Consider the following 19,578-nt stretch of genomic DNA (forward strand, 5'->3'; position numbering starts at 1 on the left):
TTGAACGTTTTAATTCAAATTTTAAAGCTTGTAATCGATTACACAAATATTGTAATCGATTACTAGAGCAGATTTTCAGAAAATATTCTCAGCAGTCACATCTTTTTATGTGGTTCTTGAATGGCTATCAAAGGCCTATATATATGTGACTTGAGACACGAATTTGAAAAGAGTTTTTCAGAACAAAAAGGTCTTATCCTCTTAAAAAGCAAAATCGTTTTATCCTCTTACAAATTCCTTGGCCAAAATACTTGTGATTCAATAAGGAATTATTTGAGTGCTCAAATTGTTCAATCTATCTCTTTCAAGAGAGATTTCTTCTTCTCTTCTTCTGTATTCTGAAAAGGGATTAAGAGACCGAGGGTCTCTTGTTGTGAAAGAATTCTAAACACAAAGGAAAGATTGTCCTTGTGTGTTTAGAACTTGTAAAAGGAATTTACAAGATAGTGGAACTCTCAAGCGGGTTGCTTGGGGACTGGACGTAGGCACAAGGGTGTGGCCGAACCAGTATAAATCTGAGTTTGCACTTTCTCTTCCCTTAAACTCCTTTATTTATTATTGTCTTATATTCATATTCAAATTTTTCTATTTGAATCAATATTTAAGAAATTCATTATTAAGGGAATTTATAACTTGAATAGAAAGTTAAATAGAATTTTTAATTGGGGAAATAATTTGTAATATCTTAATTCAACCCCCCCTTCTTAAGATATCTGAGGCCACTTGTCCAACAAGTGGTATCAGAGCTTCATTCTTGTATAAAGTTTAGAAGCTTCAAGAATTATGGCCTCATCAAACTACTTGTTTCCCGAGGGAAATTCTATAAATAGACCTCCTATCTTTAATGGAGTGGGTTACCACTACTGGAAAACCCGCATGCAAATCTTTATAGAGGCAATAGATTTAAATATTTGGGAAGCCATAGAACAAGGACCTTATGTTCCCTCTATAATAGCCGGAAGTGCAACAATAGAAAAACCTAGAGCAGATTGGACTGAGGAAGAAAGAAGATTAGTACAATATAATTTAAAGGCCAAAAATATTATTACATATGCCCTAGGAATAGATGAATACTTTAGGGTTTCAAATTGTAAAAGTGCTAAGGATATGTGGGATACACTACAAGTAACACATGAAGGCACAACAGATGTTAAAAGATCTAGGATAAACACTTTAACTCGTGAATATGAACTTTTTAGGATGAATGTAAATGAAAGTATACAAGACATGCAAAAGAGGTTCACACACATAGTTAATCATCTTGCATCTCTAGGAAAAACTTTTCAAAATGAAGATCTAGTAAATAAAGTTTTAAGATGTCTTAATAGAGAATGGCAACCAAAGGTAACAGCCATCACAGAATCTCAAGATTTGTCCAGTATGTCTCTTGCTACGTTATTTGGAAAATTGCAGGAGCATGAAATGGAATTACTAAGATTAAATCAGCATGAAGAAACTGATAAGAAGAAGAAGGGAATCGCTCTTAAAGCCTCATCTGCAATCCAAGAAGATAGTGATAAAGAAGATTCAATTGACTTGGAAAATAATGAAGATATTAGTCTTTTTGTAAAAAGATTCAACAAGTTCCTGAGAGTCAGAGGAAATCAAAAGCGACCCAATTTTAAACCTAAAAGAAGGACATAAACTTCATCCTCTACTCTAAAATGCTTTGAGTGCAATCAACCTGGACATCTGAGGGTTGATTGTCCCATCTTCAAGAAAAAGATAGAAAAGTCTGAAAAGAAAAATATCAATGAAAAGAAATTGAAGAAAGCATACATTACATGGGATGAAAAGGATATGGAATCTTCTGAAGATTCAGAAAATGAAGAAATAAACCTCTGCCTTATGGCTAAAAGTTATGAAAGTGATGAAGAGGTAACATCTTCAAACAACTTATCTATTTCTTTTGATGAATTGCAAGATGCATTTGCTGATCTGCATAAAGAGTCAATTAAACTTGCTAAGTTAGTTTCATCTTCAAAGAAAACAATTTCAAATTTAGAAAATGAAATTTCAAAATTAAACAAAGAATTAGATCATCTTAGAAATGAAGTCTCAATTTCTAAACCAAATGAAAAAGTTCATATCTCTACTATTTCTGACAAGAAAATGTCAGATTCTTGTAGTTGTTGTGAAAAGTATGAAAAAGAAATTAAAGAGTTGAAAAATTCACTTTCAAAATTTTCTTATAGTAAAAATAATTTAGATGTCATATTAGGAAAACAAAGACATGCCTCCAATAAGGCTGGACTAGGATATAAATTTGAAAAACAACAAAAATTTCATAAAAATTTCTCTACTTCCACACAAAAATATAATTCTAGTTCTATCACATGTTTTTACTGTGGAAGAAAAGGGCATGGCACATCTACATGCTATTTTAGAAGAAATTGTAACAATATTAAAATGATTTGGGTCCCAAAAGGATCTGTTATTCATACTAACACACAAGGACCCAATAAAGTTTGGGTACCTAAGTTACAACCTTGATTTTGTAGGAACCCTTGAGGAAAAAGTGGTACATAAATAGCGGATGCTCAAAACATATGACGGGAGACGAATCAAAATTCACACATATTTCTCCCAAGAAAAGCGGACATGTAACTTATGGTGACAACAACAAAGGTAGAATTCTTGGAGTTGGAAAAATAGGTACAAATTCTTCAACCTCCATTGAAAATGTTCTACTTATTGAAGGTCTTAAACATAGTCTGCTTAGTGTGAGTCAATTATGTGACAAAGGCTATCTGGTATCATTTGATTCTTAAAAGTGTGTCATTGAACATAAACATGATACAAATATAAAGCATATAGGGTTTAGAATCAACAATGTTTACATGATAGACTTAAGTCAAAAACTAGATAATAATCAATGTTTTCTTAGTAAAGATGATGATCCATGGTTATGGCATAAACGGATTGCACATATAAACATGGAACACTTAAATAAATTAATATCAAAAGATTTAGTTGTTGGTTTGCCAAAACTAAGATTTGAAAAAGATAGGCTATGTGATGCTTGTCAAAAGGGAAAACAAACTAGAGTTTCTTTCAAATCTAAAAACATTGTTTCAACTACTCAACCCTTACAATTACTACATATGGATTTGTTTGGTCCTTCCAGCATCATGAGTTTTGGAGGAAGTTACTATGCTCTTGTTATAGTTGATGATTATTCTAGATACACATAGACTCTTTTTATCACTCATAAGAATGATGCATTTCAAGCATTTAGAAAACTTGCAAAAATCATTCAAAATAAGAAAAATCTCAAGATTATATCTATTAGGAGTGATCATGGGGGTGAGTTTGAAAATAAAGAATTTGAATTATTTTGTGATAAGCATGGGATTGAGCATAACTTTTCTGCACCAAGAACCCCTCAACAAAATGGTGTTGTTGAAAGGAAAAATAGATCTTTGGAAGAGATTGCTAGAACTTTATTAAATGATACTCCTCTTCCAAAATACTTTTGGGCTGGAGCCGTTAACACTGCATGCTACATTTTAAATAGGGCTTTAATAAGACCCATTTTAAAGAAAACTCCATATGAATTGTTCAATGGCAGAAAACCAAACATCTCACATCTTCATATCTTTGGTTGTAAATGTTTTATATTGAATAATGGAAAAGATAACTTAGGAAAATTTGATGCTAAGTCAGATGAAGGTATTTTCCTTGGATATTCTCTGCATAGTAAAGCTTATAGAATATATAATAAAAGAACAATGACAATTGAAGAGTCTATACATGTTTCCTTTGATGAGTCTAATGCCATTCTTCCAAGGAAAGATTTTTTAGATGATATTTCAGATTCCTTAGAAGATACACATATTCATGGAAATGACTCTAAAGAAAAAGATGAAGGAAGCAATGAGGATTCTCAAGATAATGGGGCTAGAGGAAATAATGAACTTCCAAGAGAATGGAAAGCCTCAAGAGATCATCCCCTCGACAACATTATTGGTGATATATCAAAAGGGGTAACAACTAGACATTCTCTTAAAGATTTATGCAATAATATGGCTTTTGTATCTATGATTGAACCTAAAAATATAAAAGAAGTCATAGTAGATGATAACTGGATCATTTCCATGCAAGAAGAACTGAATCAATTTGAAAGAAACAATGTGTGGAAACTAGTAGAAAAACCTGAAAATTATCCTCTCATAGGAACAAAATGGGTTTTTAGAAATAAATTAGATGAACATGGCATAATTATTAGAAATAAGGCTAGGTTAGTAGCAAAAGGGTATAATCAAGAAGAGGGAATAGACTATGAAGAAACATATGCTCCAGTTGCAAGATTAGAAGCCATTAGAATGCTCTTAGCATATGCATCCATAATGAATTTTAAGCTCTATCAAATGGATGTTAAAAGTGCTTTTCTAAATGGTTTAATTCAAGAAGAAGTATATGTTGAACAACCCCCAGGTTTTGAAATCCCGGATAAACCAAATCATGTTTATAAATTACAAAAGGCTCTTTATGGTTTGAAACAAGCCCCTAGGGCGTGGTATGAACGTTTAAGTAATTTTCTTCTAGAAAAAGAATTTTATAGAGGAAAAGTGGATACCACATTGTTCATAAAGAGAAAGCATAATGATATTTTGTTGGTTCAAATATATGTTGATGATATAATTTTTGGATCTACCAATGATTCATTGTGCAAGGAGTTTTCCCTTGATATGCAAAGTGAATTTGAAATGTCAATGATGGGAGAACTAAAGTACTTCCTGGGATTACAAATCAAGCAAACTCAAGAAGGTATATTCATCAATCAAGCCAAGTACTGCAAGGAATTGATCAAAAGATTTGGGATGGAAAGTGCAAAACACATGGCTACATCGATGAACACTAGTTGTTACTTAGATAAAAATGAATCTGGTCAATCTATAGACATGAAACAGTATCGAGGTATGATCGGATCTCTTCTCTATTTATCTGCTAGTAGACCTGATATTATGTTTAGTGTATGCATGTGTGCTAGGTTTCAATCCAACCCCAAACAATCACATTTGAGTGCAGTTAAGAGAATCATGAGATATCTATTAGGTACAATAAATTTAGGATTATGATATCCTAAGATCTCAACATGTAACTTAATAGGATATTCTGATTCTGACTTTGCCGGATCTAAAACTGATAGAAAAAGCACAAGTGGAACTTGTCAATTCATTGGATCCTCTCTTGTCTCATGACATAGTAAGAAACAAAACAGTGTTGCTTTATCCACTGCTGAAGCGGAATATATCTCTGCCGGCAGTTGTTGTGCACAAATTTTATGGATGAAGCAACAATTATCTGATTATGGTATCCTTCTTGATCGAATACCTATTAGATGTGATAACACTAGTGCCATAAATCTATCCAAAAACCCTGTACAACATTCTAGAACGAAACATATAGAAATTAGGCACCATTTTCTAAGAGACCATGTTCTAAAAGGAGATTGTTTGCTAGAGTTTGTTGATACAAAGAATCAGCTTGCTGATATCCTTACAAAACCTCTCCCAAAGGATATATTCTTTTCAATAAGAAGAGAATTAGGACTTTTAGACCTTAGTGATTTGGATAGGTAAAGTTTTATGATTGATTTATTAATTTACTCTTATGATTGATTGTTTATATGTTACTTTGATTGATTTTGTTTAAATTCTTGTTATTATGATAGAATTTATGTATTCCTGTGTGTTTTATAGTTGAATGATTGATTTAAGTGCATTAGTAGTGATGATTAATCATATTAGATGTGTTTAGCATAGACATAGATATTTTTTTTAAGAAACTAGCCTAGGTTATGTTCTGGTAATCGATTACCATCCATTGTAATCGATTACACAAGAACAGACAGCCTGTAATCGATTACAACATCCTGTAATCGATTACTAGAAGGCTCATTACTCCTGTAATCGATTACCAAGCCTTATAATCGATTACAACTCGTCCTCGTCTATAAATACACACGAGATCAGAGTTGTTGCGCAGCCACGGCCTCCCCTCACGCCTCCTCCATACCTAGAACTTCAAATCTTCATATCTCACTCAAATCTTCACCAAATCACGTCCCGTAAAGCCCAATCTTCCTCTTTTTCAATCCTCTTTCACTTTCACCGATTAAAATCCACTAAAAATTCATCAAATGGCAGAGCCATCGAAGAAGAGAAAGGGATCATCCTCCACCGCCGCTGCTGCTGCCCATCGCCGCCACGGACCATCTGAAGCATCCACAGCACCTATTCATCCATCTTTATCATCTCCAAGATCATCCACATTGTTTTATTCTGATGATCAGCGTCTATGGTACCTCTCTCAATTTTCTTCTAGGATCATCTTAGACCCTAAGTACCTAGATGTAGAGTTCTTTATTGATGAAACGTTTGATTGCTATCAAGTATTTCAAAATTCTGGTCTTGTTGATTTCATGTCATTAAAACTGCCACATTATCCTGAACTTGTAAAAGTCTTCTACTGCAATTTGAAAATTCAGGATGACATTATTTCCTCTGAGGTGCATGGTATTCCTATGATCATTGATCAGTCCTTATTCTTTTCTTTAACTCATTTACCCAGTCAAGGTGCACCTTTTGAGGGCACCATTGTTGATGACTGGAAATTTGATTATTCTAGTCATGATGCTCGTCGAATGGTCTGCAATGACCAGGTTGAAATGACCGGTAGATTGCTGGCCGGATCATTAACTTTTGATAATCGCATCATGCACTATATAATTGTTAGAATTTTGCTTCCCCGGTCTTCAAATTTAGCACAAGCCTCTGAGGAGGATTTGATTCTGATGTGGGCTTTTCTCACCGGTCGTCAGATCGACTGGGCCCATTTGGTTCGGTACCGAATGCATAAGGCATTACGGGCCAATGCACCTCTACCTTATCCACAGTTGATAACTTTGTTTCTACGTCATTTTCAAATTCCGCTTGATGATGAGCCATTTGTTCAAGTCAAGCGTTCCTTTGCAATTGGTGCTGGTGTTGTGACTTCCTTTGGTTACCGTAAGGATCAGAATGGTCAATGGCTGAAGAAAGACGCACTCCCTCCTCAAGATGAGCGTACTCCTTCACCTCCTCCTCAGCGTGAAGATTCAGCACTCCTGAATGAAGTCCTTACCGAATTACGAGGTCTTCGTTCTTATGTTGGTGAACGTTTCGACTCATTGGATACACGCTTTGCCGTCATGGATATTCGCCTCACACAAGTTGAAGATGTCTCCTTTATCCGTACTTGCTTTGATCCACCACCACCGCCTCCATCATCCTCTAGATTAATTGTTATTATTATGACTAAGTCTTATTAGTAATTAAGTATTATTAGTACTTTGTTTTATCGCCGTGTATTTGGCTTTTTGTTGCTCTAGTTATCGTACTCTTGCACTATTATTATATTTCTGGACTTTGTTTTGGTTGGTTATGACAATGTATGGATTTATTTTGGTTTAATATTTTGGCTATGTTTGGATTTTGATTGTGTTGCTTAGTTCATTTTGATGTTGCCAAAGGGGGAGAGAACTTGGGTTAGAAATCAAACTTGGGTTAGAAATCAATTAGAAATTTATCATTAAGTAAAGTTAGGCATACATGCCAAAAGATAGGGGGAGTAAGGGTTGTGTGAACGTGCTATCATCTTGTATATAGCTTGTCTTGATTTCAGGGATTGTCATCATCAAAAAGGGGGAGATTGTAGACAAAGGATCAAGCTGAATGTTTTGATGATGCCAAAGGTTCACATGCGTCTCAAAGCTTTATTCAAGACAAAGAAATTAAAGATATTCAAGATGGATGATCAAGACAGTCTCTAGAGTCTTAGAAAGGGTATATTAAATAGGAAGGGAATTCCAATTGAAGTAGCAAAAGGTTTGGCCAAGAATTTTAACTTAAAAAGTCTTTTTCAAAGAAATTTACTCTCTGGTAATCGATTACCAGAGGATGTAATCGATTACCAGTGGCCAAAACTGATTTACAACAGCTATTAAAATTTGAATTCAAAATTTGCACTGTGTAATCGATTACACATATATGGTAATCGATTACCAGCAGTTATTGAATGTTTTAATTCAAATTTTAAAGCTTGTAATCGATTACACAAATACTGTAATCGATTACTAGAGCAAATTTTCAGAAAATATTCTCAACAGTCACATCTTTTTATGTGGTTCTTGAATGGCTATCAAAGGCCTATATATATGTGACTTGAGACACGAATTTGAAAAAAGTTTTTCAGAACAAAAAGGTCTTATCCTCTTAAAAAGCAAAATTGTTTTATCCTCTTACAAATTCCTTGGCCAAAATACTTGTGATTCAATAAGGAATTATTTGAGTGCTCAAATTGTTCAATCTATCTCTTTCAAGAGAGATTTCTTCTTCTCTTCTTCTGTATTCTGAAAAGGGATTAAGAGACCGAGGGTCTCTTGTTGTGAAAGAATTCTAAACACAAAGGAAGGATTGTCCTTGTGTGTTTAGAACTTGTAAAAGGAATTTACAAGATAGTGGAACTCTCAAGCGGGTTGCTTGGGGACTGGACGTAGGCACAAGGGTATGACCGAACCAGTATAAATCTGAGTTTGCACTTTCTCTTCCCTTAAACTCCTTTATTTATTATTGTTTTATATTCATATTCAAATTGTTCTATTTGAATCAATATTTAAGAAATTCATTATTAAGGGAATTTATAACTTGAATAGAAAGTTAAATAGAATTTTTAATTGGGGAAATAATTTGTAATATCTTAATTCAACCCCCCCCCCCTTCTTAAGATATCTGAGGTCACTTGTCCAACAAGATTGCCTTGAATCATTTGGATAACGAAATGTGGATATGTAATGTTAGCCACTTGAACTTCTGGCCTAGCTATGCTGGTAAAGTACTGAGGTGTAAAGGAACTAGAGTAATCCTCTAGAGTTATCCTTAATGGACAATCTTATGCCATAATTCGTTATTCAAAATTGGGATGTGGGATGATCACAGGAAAGGAAGAGGATGAGGTGATGTGATCCATACTAGGAGCAGATCGCTTGATACAGGTCACAGAGTTTGGATGACGCCACTTCCAGAGAGGGAAGATGAGTCAGGGTAGATGCCACAAGGATTGCCTTGATAAGTCTGAGATTGGTTCAACAAGAAACCCAGAGGCAAGCTCTCACAAAATATCCTTAAAATGCCAAAAGTCCCTTCTATTGAAAAAGAGTTCAATACATAGTGTATCTGAGGTGCAGTTGGAAAGACACCAATTTTATTTAATTTAAAATTAAAACAAAAATAGAAAAAACATATTTGGCATGGGTCTTCAAATTAGTTTGGGCCTTCAGCAACAATTAAGACTCTTGGTAGTGTCTCTGGACCTTCATCCTTCTTTACTTAGGCCTTGTTAAGTATGTCTGATATCATTTGTTGGAGGGTATCCTCTGACTGTTTGGTCCTACTCCTGGTCATAGGTCCCTATATTTGGGCAATTTTTGGATTCTCATCGTGAGGGTCCTTTATCTCCTTGATTAGTTTGTACCTTCTGTTGCTCTTTTCTTCTTCTTGCAACGTTGTTTTTTCTGCAAGTTGCTTCAATCTCAAGATTCAATGGAACAAGGTTTTCCCTTGTAGTTATACCTCACATACAAGAAAGAAAACAACTACAGCGCGAGTTATTGGTTTAAGAATTAAAACAGAATTAAATAATAAAGAACGATTGTTTTAAAATTAGAATATGCAAACAACCAAGTACAAAGAACAAAGTCCTCAGAAGCGGAGCCAAAAACTTGCTAACTCATTGGCAAGTGCACCAAATTGTCCCAAGTAGTAAAGTAAAATGGAAGTCCGAGTGTTGAGTCCACATGGACTTTGTTTGTACTTAGATTGGTGTATATCCAATTCTCAAGCAACTAATGAATTAATTTAAATAATTGTGATAAGGAACAATAAAAATAAATTGACATAAAATTAAACTAATTATCTAAAACATGCAAGGGAAGAAAAACAAACACTTTAAGCATAGGTTGATTCAGAATATGGAGGTGTTAGGGATTAGCCTACCAAAACTATTCTCAGTGTAATGTTAATGAATTTTCTCTATTTAGAATTATTCCAATGATCACCTGCATCTACTCATATATTATAACCATGATCCCGCAATTGAAAAAGCCTAATTTACCTAATTCCTCTCCTAATCCCTTAAGAGAGTAAACTAGTTGAATTGCAGTATAAACAAAGATGCATAAAACAGGTTAAATAATGTCATTTTATCCCTAGATATGAATCATTTAGATGTCCTTTTCCAGTTCTTAAGAGATAAACATCTCCCAATACCTAAACCCTAAAACATACCATGAATATGGGTGATCAAGCCACAATCAATGAAATTAAGTGCAGAAAAGAGACAATGAAATTAAAATAGCATTAAATAGATAGTAGGAAAGATTTACATCAAGAGTGTCTGGTTGCTAAGCTCACAACAATGGGGAGGATTTAACCTCTTATTGTCATGAGAGGCTTTATAATTGAAAGGGGTTGATGAGGAGAGAAGAAGAATGGAGATGGGGAAAGGAATGGCTCCTAATGGTTGATTTCCCCTATTCCTGCATGAATCCTAGCCTTTGCTCTCTATGGGAAGCTCTAATTTTGTGGATATTTTGTGTGTGTTTTTCCTTTCCTTCCTCCTCTTTTAATAGGCATAGTCTGCTTAACTTTTACGCAACCTCGCGCTAAGCGTGACCGCCCCGTTGAGCGAGTGAGTCGGTGGTCACGCGCTTAGCGCCCGACTCGCACTAGACGCGCCTTCATGTATCAAGCTTCTCCATGTGACTTCTTTACCCTGAGCGAGTGCTGCCCACTGAGCGTCTGCGCCATGCTGAGCGCGTATGCCACGTTGAGCGAGAGTCTTCAGATCTTCAACTTCTCTCTCAAGCTTTACTCTGTGTTTTTGCAGCACATATAACACCAAAGCACTATAAATTTACCAGTTTAAACACCTATTGGACAAAAATTTAAATGATGTTAAAATTCTAATTATTCGCATAAAAAGAAGCAATAAAATAGAGGAAGTATAACAATTTTTATATGACTTACTTACAAAATATATCTATGCACAACAATTATCACACAACTATATTCACCTCATCTCCTGTTATCTACACTATCTCAGTTGTATATGCCATTGTTGTTACAACAAGCTCCACAGATTATTCATGTTTATGACCAAACTTCCCACACTGGAAACAAATTGCATGAAGGCCCTTATACTCTATGTTCAGTTTATAACTTATTGATGTGCCATCATTTTCTTCTATTTTCTAAACCCTTTTTGCACCATTTTAATTACTGATTGGTCTTAATTGTCAATTAATCAGGCAGTTTTATTATTTGGGCTCATTTAGCTAATTTGATGTTTTTAATCTAATTTCAGGAATTAATGAAACATTGGGCTTAATCCGGATTTTGGTTATGGACTTGAAGAGGGCAAATAAAGCAGCGCTTACCTTAGTTAATTTCTAATTAGGAAATTTCGCAATTTTATTTTATGTTGTTCAGTGTTTATTTCGTTTTGGGCCAGAGTATTGTAATAGGGCCCAGTGACTTTGAGTGACTCTTTTTAAATAGCAGCCTTGGGATTCGTGCAAGGCCATTCTGTTATGCTATTTTATTATTCAGAGCTTTTGTTTTAGGTTTCTACGTTTTTATGTTCTAAGGCTACTGTTTTCGTTCTTAATGCAATTTTCCGTTTTCTGCTTCTAATTACAATTTCGTTCTTGCTTCTTCTTCTACTTTCATTTACGTTTCTGTTTCATTTACATTTCTGTTCATTTACGTTTCTGCTTCATGTTTCATTTGCGTTTTCTGTTTGAATCTATGGAAGGCTAGTTTTTCTGGTGTTGTTTCCTTTTGAGGATGAAGCCCAACTCTCTTTGAGGTTTCGTTTGTAATGTGGTTTCCTGGCAGTTTTCCCTTCACCAGTTATCCCAAATTCGTGAACATTAATCAGTGCACGCTTCGTGTTCGATTAATTGCCTCTGAGCCTAACTTGCGTTCATGCTTAATGGACGAAGGGCTAACTGGTGTATGTGGTGCCTAATCACGTATTGACAACCCTAAGTTGATTTTCGCTTAGTAAATTGAAATAGGGTTGGATTAAGTGGTCGACTGTTAGGGACGAATTCTCCATAACCCAGGATAAGAGAATGGCTTCTGAATCAGAGGAAACAACTCGTTTTTAATATTAGTTGTTTCATATTCTAGTTTACTTGTTCTGCTCTTTAATCACAAAACAAACAACCCCCCCCCCAATCGTTACTGTTACTGCGCAAGTATATTATGAACATTTGGTTTGTCATTGCTCGTTGGGAAACGACCTAGGATCACTTCCTAGTTACTGCATTTTCATGTTTATTTGATTCGGGTACGGCCTCGATCACTTATAACATAAAAGTGTGGTACGAGGGGTTTCTCCAAGTCCAGTCCAACATAGATCCTGGCAAACTTCCCATGAGACTACAAAGACATTAATCTATCCACCTTCAAAAACTTCCCCAAAGTATCACCTACTCTTTTCAGAAAGACATTGTTATAAAGTTTGTTGGATCGAGTGGCCTCAGAATAATTAAGAAGGGGGGTTGAATTAATTATTCCTAAACCTTTACTAATTAAAAATTACTCTTTTAAGGCTTTTACTAATTTGTTAAGAGAATGAGGAGTAAAAGAGAAACTTAACAGAAAGTAAAAGCAAAAATTAAATGCACAACGGAAAGTAAAAGAGTAGGGAAGAAGGAAATAAACACACAAGAGTTTTTATACTGGTTCGGCAACAACCCGTGCCTACATCCAGTCCCCAAGCGACCTGCGGTCCTTGAGATTTCTTTCAACCTTGTAAAAATCCTTTTACAAGCAAAGATCCACAAGGGATGTACCCTCCCTTGTTCTCTTTGAACCTAGTGGATGTACCCTCCACTAGAACTGATCCACAAGAGATGTACCCTCTCTTGTTCTCAGTCAAACCCAAGTAGATGTACCCTCTACTTGTACCACAAAGGATGTACCCTCCAATGTGTTAAGACAAAGATCTCAGGCTGTTAAATCTTTGATACTTTGTGAATGGGGATACAAAAGAATTCTCAGGCGGTTAGTCTTTTGAATACTTTTGTATTAGGGAAAGGGAATAATCAAAAGAATTCTCAGATTGTGTCGTTTTGAATTCTTTGACAAGGGAGAAGGGAGACACAAAAGAATTCAGGAAATAAACCTTAGCATTAAGCATATGACAACAACCAATCAAGAAAATCGTGACCTTTATGGAAATTGGTGGGTGGTAACTCATCATAAAAGACAAAATAAATCTGACCAACTTGTAAATTTCGTAGTTAATGATTCCAATAATGTCGGGAGTTGGTTGTTGGGGGCATGACAAGCATACCAAATCATACAAGTAGTATAAAACAAAAAGTCTGAATATCGATTCCACAAGAACTTGTTCAATATTGGATAATTTCATAAATTTACTATGTAAGCTCACATATATCACAAGAAAGTGGTAAATGCACAAAATTTTGTTGGTTTTGTGAATAGCTAAAATTGATCAAGTGCATAAACAAAGTTAAAATGATGTTTTTGTGTTTTTATAATAAAAACAAAGTTGTAACAGAGGTTAAAAATAGAAAACAAAGTCATTGTCGGGGTTAAAGTTCACCAACTTTACTTGCTTCTAGTATTAAACACACAATACATACTTCATTCATGTTCTAATGTCAAAATCAACCAATAAAAGTTTCTTAGTCCTAATTTCTTAGGTAAAAAGAGTCTAAGTAACATTCACTAAGTCAAGATCCCTCTACAACTTAACGAAGGCATCAACATTAAGAGTTGTGACCAAAAGATTACCATCAAACTTGATTCCATTCCTAGACATCAAGCCTATTAGGTATTTTACTTCAATTTTGAACAATAAAATTGCTTCCCAACATCATTTACATCCTAAGATCACGTCATGGGTGATCAAGCCACAACAAGTATTAAGCAAAGAAGCAAGATACTAACATGAACACAAATACGCATAATATAATAGTAATATCAAAAGATACAAATAAGTTCGAGTATGTTACATATCTAAGCCCAACAATAGAGAAATTAGCTACCCGTAGGCATGGGTAGCATCAAAATGCAAGGAAGAAGGAAGAAGATGGAAGAAAAGGCTCTCATGGAGGAAGGAGGAGCTTCTCTACTCCAGAGAATTGTTCATATTTGTGTCCTCTATAAAATAATCTAGAATTCTTTCACAAATGAAGGTCAAACCTTTATATAATGAAGCAAAATCAATTTTGGCTTAGCTATCTGGTAGATTCTTCTACTTCAGCAAATTGTTGCCTCAAATGATCCTTTGAAGTTTCAGTACTTCAATTTTCAACTCCATAATATGTTCTTCATCTTTATTCTCCTTTTTTCTACAAAAAATGAGGCAAATTACTACAATGTAACCAAGAAAATAAACTATTGAAATAAAACTTAACTAGTAACAAAATTAAAGCAAATTGAGTTAAAACATCCCTCTACAAAGGGAAAAGAGTGAGATAATTGCCTCAAAAATTACTTGATAAGTAGGTAATCTTAGAATTTATATCGGTCAAGGGGAGTTGATTCGGAAAATAACATATTAAATATTTTAATACAAATCAAGAGACAATAAGGAAAGGTGAGACAATTATCATGAGCAATGTCCCAATTAATGCTAAAAAGGAAGCCCATGATCAAGGAAAGATGGGGACAAGAAATAAAAGATTTCACATTGATATAAAAGTTAGTAAGAGAGATAAGTTTATCTCCTTGCATATTAATGTGCCAACTGGGAACACTCTTAGTAGTGAAGGCCCATTTTGCTCCTATGATCATATTCCAAAGGTCTTTATTAACTCTACCACACCACTAACTACTTTGGCAAAAAATAATGATATTAGGTAGGGATAGTTCAATTCAAGAAAGAAAACTGAAACTAAAATATGATTTTGTAGAACTAAACTAAATTGTTTACTCTTGATGCTGAATTGAAATTGAATTACTTATAAGTTCAATGAACTAGTTGTGTGTTAATTAATCAAACTAAATTGTTATTTGATTCTTGAACTGCTTTTTTTAAGTTTTGCAACAAGTCAATTGAATTGTAAAATGCACATTGCTGAATTGTTATACATCTAGTTGTTTTGTGGAATCTGTTATCGTGTTTTATTTTTCCTTTTCTTTTGATGCACACAACTGCTCTTTAATGCACACAATACAATTTACTTTATGTTTACAACAATTAGGTTGTATTCATATATACAAAAATCCATCATCTAGTCTTTTAGAGTTTCATTGAACCAATAATAATAATAACAACAACAACAAAAAAGTGCAACAGTTGTTCAAGATTCGTAAGAGGCTTTTGAATTTTAGAAATAAATAACCTTAAGAAGAAGTTCAGGGACTTTCCATTAAATTTTTGAAAATGCCTTTAATCCCCAATAAGCTACCTATTGGCTTGTTGATATAACAATCATAAGCTAATAGACTATCATTTCTTCATAGAATTACTGTAGCATCAGGTCCATAGGCGCTTGATGCCTTAGTTCAGCAAATGCTCATTTTTTAAAACTTCCAAAATAGTTTACCAAACAAGTTAATTAGTTTGGTTAAGTTTTTTTTTTTTACAAAAGTAGTTCAGTTTTAAATAGTTAAGTTCAATTTAGTTCTCTATTTAATTCAGTTTCAAACAATTTTTTGAACAATCCTAATATTAGGATGTATTCGTTTGCCATTCAAACAACAATGAATCTCCAAGTATTATTAGCAAATAGGTTTTTGTTGCTAGAAGAGGACAAATTTCCTAACCCTATAGGAGTGGAAAGAGCTCTTGGATCAAATTATATGGTCATTAGGAGGACATGGTAACAAAGACTCAAGCCCCATATCCTTTTAGTGTCTCCATCCCTCATTTCCATTGTGTACCATGATAGTTTTTAATTATTTTAAACTTTTCTCTTGGAATGATTGTGGCTTTGCAAATAAGAAGATTCATAGGCACTTGAAGAAGATTATCATGAAATGTATGTTAGGCCTTTGTTTGTATGAAACCCATACTGAATTTGCTATAACCAAAAATTTCTAGGATAAAACAAGATATTAGGTTGTTAGGTTGAAGGGGGTTATAGGCATGCAAGTGATATTAAGGGACTATAGAATACTGCTAGTAATTTTACCTTTGGTTTGTTGGAATTGTTGCCGTAATGTGTATTTATCTTAGTTGCCAAGGGTAACTAATAACAGACATCTATCGAAGTTTATGTAAATATGATATATTCATCTCGTTGTCAAATCTAGGAGTATCTAGGGAGCTTTTGTCAACAAATTTCTAATCCATGGTTATTGAATATTGACAGATAACTTTAATGAGATCATTTCGGAACAACAAGGAAGTGTTTTCTCAACCATGAGGGCCAACAAGTTTGCAACAACTATAAATGTTTGTAACATGTTAGACTTAAATTACTTTGGAAGTTGTTCCACTTAGCAAAAAAATTAGCAAAAAAATTGTTGAAGTACTCTAATTTCTAGGTTGCTTGATAGAGGGATGAGACATCATTCTTGGCATATGCATTTCCTTAAGAGTGTGTTTGGATGAAGAAATTTAAAATTCTGAGAAATTTTAAATTCTAAGAATTTCAAATACTTCAATTGAAATTCTTTTATTTTCAAAATTTTGTGTTTGGATAAAAAAAAATTAAAATTATGAGGATGAAAAAAATGAATAAAAAAAAGAGAAGATATGGTTGGTGTGCTAGTTATACGTGTTCCTCTATGCTCACACTCGATCGATATTTTAGGAGCTCGGACGGTGTTTCTTGAAGAAGAATGTAAGAAGAGAATTTCAATTTCTCACTTTTTAGAATGAAATTGAAATTCCAGATTTTTAGTTATTTAAAATTTTGTTTTAAAATTCCAAAATTTTAAATTTTTCATAAAAAGCATCCAAACAATGAATTTTAAATTACAGAAATTCAAATTCTCTGATAAATTACTTTCCTCAGTTAAAATTCTCTATCCAAACGCACTCTAAGAAAATATTAAAAACTTAGTGTGATATCACTCCAACCACAATCCCTTACTCTTGCGTTGTAGATAACCTACACCATAGAGAAGGTGACAATTCCGTTTACAAGCAACTTAATGTAAGCATATCAACTAAGCTACCATGGTCCATGATGCTTGGAAGAAAAGTCTAAATGATGTTGTTCAATTCATTAATGTCATGGATGATTCAATATTCTTTAATAAAATTATATTTCAAAAATATTTTTGTCAAGAAAGGGACTATTAAAGCTTGTCTGTGAGGTATCTAGAAAGCTATGGAGAATATTTACTCTATAAGTTTCCTATATACTCAACAAAACTTGTTAAGAGAATATAAATATATCCTCTTTCAAGAAGAGACATTGTGTTTCAAAAATCTAGGGAGAAATGAATTCTTATAGAAAGCATAAATACCTTATTTTTCAATGCTTAAACTGTGATATGGAGGAAGCATAACAAAGTGCATGGATGCTTCTTGCCCTCAGGGATTTGGCGTACAAATGAGGACATACTTAGGAAGGAAGGAGTAAGATACTTCAAAGATCTATTTTGAGTATAAAAAAGGTGGGGGGATGCTCTAATCTATATACACCAACCCGAAGAAGCTATCAAAGGAAGGCAAATTGCCTCTTGTTAAGATGGTGAGAAAATAAGATGTTTTCAAGGCACTCAAAAGTATGAAATCCTATAAATCTCTAGCTCTAGATGGTTTTCAACCTATCTTCTTTAAGATGTGATGGGTCAATGTTGGTGATGATGTTTGGTGCCTAGTAAAGAAAGTTTTTGAAATAAGGAATTTGATATAAGGTTGGTTGAAACTTTAATGCTCTTATTTCCTAAAAAATATCACCCCACCTCTTTAAGGAATTTAGACCAATCAATCTTTGTAATGTGGTGTACAAAATCATTGTAAAGGTCCTGGTGAACTGTAAATATGAAAACACTTTTTTAATAATAAACTAGATAATTGTTTTGTCTCTCTATGCTCTAATCAAGACACATATGAAGGAGAAATGTGAAGATGTTCTCATGCATTTGTGGAGTCTTAGAATGGGAATGGGAATATGAAGATAAAGCCATCTCTCTCTATCAATAAACAAATCTCCATAGCTATATAAAGAAGACTTGAACATTGAAGAAGTAGAACAAATTATTCCAAACCTTAAGCTTTGAAAACCTCTCAAGCTTTTATAGACGCTACCTTTACACTTTCTAAAAGATTCATAACCTTTGCTTTGCAGAGTCTATGCTTAATTTCCCATATCCTCATTTTGTAAGTTGATTTGTCGTAATCAAACTTTTTGTTTGCAAAAGCCTAGACAAGCTTTATAACATCCAAAGATGTATAAAAATAATTATAAATATAACAATATTTTTATTTTCAAAATCATATTAATAAATGTTTTACTAAATTCAGTTTTCTATTCATAAAAAAATATATAGGATAATTTTTTGTTATACATTATTTGAAATTTTTTTATACCAATAAATATATTACTTTTTATACGACTAGAAGTATTTCTTAACAAAGAAGACAAAAAATTCCTCTCATTTTATTTGCTAGACAACATCATATGATCTATACTATAATAATAACCGGTGAATATCATCAACAATATTTTCGTCCAATTCTTTTTTCTTACTAATATTTTGTATATATAAACAATACTTATAACAATTAAATTATAAGATATAAAATTTGGATCACATAATAATCTATATAGATAAAGATTGTTTTTTAAGCAATTATAGATAATAATTTTGAAATATAGCAAGTAATGAAATTAAAATTAAATAATAATAATAATATATAATTGCATTGATAAATAATGTTCAATATACGTCAAAATAAGGTTAACCAATTCAAAACTTTAAGAATATCACGTAATTAAAACTTATATCTTCGAAATGATTAAAATATCATTTTAAAATAATATTTTAATTTTACACTAAACTATTAACCATAAACATACAAAATATTCAAGTACATGTAAATACAGTATACACAATAACATTTAAATAATTATAAATTTATATTTAATATATTTTTTAAATTTATACATTTCATATTGATATTATACATCATTATTATTACTTAGAGAAAGAATAAATCAAAATAAACTTCATCATGTTTAATATTTTTAAAGGCAAGATCTCCTCAATTAAAAATGTAATTAGTTATCTTTCTAAATTATCATAAAATTATATTTAATATGATACTAAATATTTTAAAAAATAAATTTATTAATGTACATAAATACTAAATATATATATTAAAAAATATATACTTTTGCACAGTTTTAAAATTTAGTTTCTAACAATAATATCTAGGGTATTCGACATTTTTTTAGGTTCCATTCTTTTTTCGTTGATACTTAAGATTATATGACTTTTTGAAGAAAAAAAAAACTCATTGATTCTCCAATAGTGCAACCCTAACTCAAGAAGATCGCACAATTTTTTTGTAAAGGTGAGCTAAGGAATGACA

Source organism: Glycine soja, chromosome 3 (genome assembly GCF_004193775.1).
Source record: "Glycine soja cultivar W05 chromosome 3, ASM419377v2, whole genome shotgun sequence".
Classification (NCBI taxonomy): Eukaryota; Viridiplantae; Streptophyta; class Magnoliopsida; order Fabales; family Fabaceae; genus Glycine; species Glycine soja.